Source organism: Bradysia coprophila (genome assembly GCF_014529535.1).
Source record: "Bradysia coprophila strain Holo2 chromosome X unlocalized genomic scaffold, BU_Bcop_v1 contig_117, whole genome shotgun sequence".
Lineage (NCBI taxonomy): Eukaryota > Metazoa > Arthropoda > Insecta > Diptera > Sciaridae > Bradysia > Bradysia coprophila.
In genome coordinates, this window is record NW_023503292.1 from 1,418,555 (window position 1) to 1,422,018 (window position 3,464).

The window sequence follows — 3,464 nt, forward strand, 5'->3', positions numbered from 1 at the left end:
TTTTCAAGCACATTGTATGAATCTTTCAGTAATTTTCGAATTCCTGAAATTTGTTAACAATTGAGTACTCAAGTCTTGAGCCTAATACACACAGATCATTCAAAATGCGTGAAAATGCGTGTCGTTCTTAGGCATTTTTTCAGCTCATTTTTCACGTAATGTGTAGTCATCTTTTAGTTATATTCAGCTGTTGAGTTACCTACGATTCTTGTCCGAATTTGGAAAAAATGGCCACCGTTTATAGAGTATTTCAAAAATACAGCTAATTTCAGTTCAAAACTTATCTACTATGAATTTGTATGGAAACCGTTGAGTTAGTCACTAGCCGTAGCCATATCTGACGATTGTTATCGTGACTGCAGACTACCAAACGTTGAAATAGTACTTTAGCACTTTTGGTGCTACAAAGTAAAAATTTTCTTCCATTTCTTTTTTTCTTCGAAAAAGTGAAGCCTTTCAGATTAAAATTCTGTTAATTTCATCACGTTCCTTCCGATGCACTAGCTACAAATGTACGTATCTAAAACAGACGTTTGGAGTAGGAGCTGACATTATTTTAGTGATTTTTCTTTGCTTTCGTTATTCTGATTTTTTTTATCAAAGTCAACACCTGATTTCAATTAAACACATTTTCCAGATAACAGTATAAAATTTTCTGATAAATAACTTTCGTATAAATGTTTTTCTTCTTCCTTTTCATATTCTTAGTTTTTTTTATTATTTATTTGTTTCAATTCATTTGTGTTTTTTTTAAACTTTCGTCATTATATTGTACTTATGCTCTAATACGCGAATTATCATAATGAAATAAGTGAATAATTAAGCGAATTTCTAATTCCGATAAGTATCCTTTTCTATTCAAATTTGGTGGAGTTAGCAATATTAATCCCGATTACACATCCTTTGTTTCCTTTCCTGGTGAAGTTTGTCATTTAAAAGTTTCTGTTCCACAAACATGTAGTACTAGATTTTCACCAGTAGCATGCATCACATTCTAAGTCTTCGCACAATTTAACAAAAACTGATTGTGAAATGACCAATCTACTGTTTCATGTCCAATGAGGAGAATTTCAAATATTTTCTGTACAGTTGATGCTTGAAGATGACGCTAAAAATGACGTTGCCTTTCAAATTGTTTTTGAGAAACGAGAATAGTCATAAGATCTACACTTACAGGATATGTCTGAAAGTCTGACCAGAACTGTGTTGTGCTCCAACATGAAGTGACGAGACGAGGTGAGTATTATTTGATCAGGTTTGAAGAAAAAACTTGCACACGCTCTTTGAAGCTGACAGAAAAACGCTAGCTATATTTTATGCTACACAGTCTGCTAGAACAGCGGAGTGGTAATTTCTGTTAGCTGTACGAAGCTTTTTTGTCAAAGAAATCAGAGTCATCAACATTATATCACTTATGAGACTGTTTACGTTTTATCAGAACAGTACCATTTCTCCGAAATGATTTTGTATGAATTACTAAAGACTAAATACGACTATTTTTCTGAGAGAGTGAAAAAAAACCATTACGTTATGATGGATTGGAAGCTAAATTTGTTTTCTTTCTGACCATTTTTCGTTTCGTATAAAATAATTTTATTTAAAAAAAAAAAAATTATTAATTTCACCATTAAGTACTCCAATTCCATTTCTAAATGAAAAATACATTAACTTTGAGAACGTTTGTAGTTTTTAGGACTTATCATTTGAAATTCAAAATTTCTGTAAAAAAATTTATGAAAATTTCTTTAATCTGAAATACTTTGTACGAATTTTCAAAAATTTATTCAAAACTTTCAGATGTATTTTTTTTAGGTTTTTGTTTTTATATTTTAATATTTCGAATAATAGGTCCATCATGTTGTATAAGCAAAACTAGGCACATCAAATAAATAAGTCAAAAAATAATCTCAATTGTTCATATCTTTTCTTAAGCTTAGGAGGCTTAGTTAAAAAATAAAGTAAAAAAAAATAATTAATAATATTAAAAACGTAGTCACAACTAAATAAATAAACTAAAAAATCCCTAAAATCATTCTAGCAATTATCAATTCCGATGGTGTTCACCACTTTTATACTCAACGAGATAGTTTTTAAAAAAAAATGCTTTCGTGTAAAAAAAATCCATTTTATCCATTTTATAAATAATATTAAAATAAAAAATAATACCCTTTCGGAAGCATATTGCACAATATGCAACAATTTCTTTCTTTTTATCAACTTATACATCGATTTAGGATTTATATAAAATTTATTTATGTTTTTTTTTTGCTATTTTCACTTTTCTTTATTCATTTTTCATTTGAATTTTTTTTTACAATTTTTTAAACAAATTTTATTTTATTTTTTCGCTGTAATTTAACATCACTCAATAATACAATTTCATTTTATTATTTTACTTTATTGTTAATTTATTTACTTTTTACTTTACGTTATTCTTATTTTTTTATTATTTTTTTTTTACTTTTTTTTCATGAAACATTTTTTTTTAATTTTAATAATCGGTCATTCCCAAAAAAATTGTTTTGAATGGGAACTTGCGGTGTATATTCACATATTTTGTTTGTTTGTTTTTTTCTCACTTGACTCGGATTTGAACGGCTTCAATTCAATATAATATTTTGTGTAGTACATTCGCCGTGTTCGTTCGTCTCTTTTTTTTTGTATTTACAACATTAATTTCGTAAATATATTAAGAAGTTTTTGTTTTTCTTTTATTTTAATTTCGCTTTGTGCTGATTAACATTGGTTTGTTTTTGTATTGGGATTCAACCATTATTCTAATCCGCTTCCTATTTATTAATTTAGTTTTTACTCATTTTCACTCAAATCAAACACTAGCAATTTTTCATTTTTTAAATTGAATTCACAATTTTCAAACGTCACATAGACTTTTTGATTTGATTATTGAAAATAAAATTGCGAACTCTATGTGTTCAACGAGAAGCGGGGAAAAAAAGTTGATGTTGCCAAAGCACCTAGCAGGGTAATAGAGGTTTTTACACGTCAAACAGAGTAGTATTTTGATACCAGACATTAGCAGCCTTACGAAAAAAAGGTATGGAAATATTCGCATACTTCGATTAAAGTACTACTTTTTTCTATTACCCGGCTAGGTGCTTTGATGTTGCATCTGTGTACTACAAGATATTGAAGTATATGTAATTCATCAAAAAATTTTAGTATACCTTTGCGTCAGTCCGTTTTTTTTTTGCTTTTGTTTTTTGAAAGCCATAAGCTAGTTACTCAATTTTAAACGGACCAGGGTATCTCTGAAGGGTATAAAAATTTTGGTGAATTAAAAAGAGCAGACATTCGATCACAAAAAAATGAGAAACTGCTGGTTGCTTAAGTTGTCGAAGTGAACTAATGTTTGTCCGCCTTTTTTCCGTTTTTATATTTTGTTCCTGGGAAATGTTGAAATATTCCACTTGCTGCATATATGTGTATGCAAAAATGTTCATCTC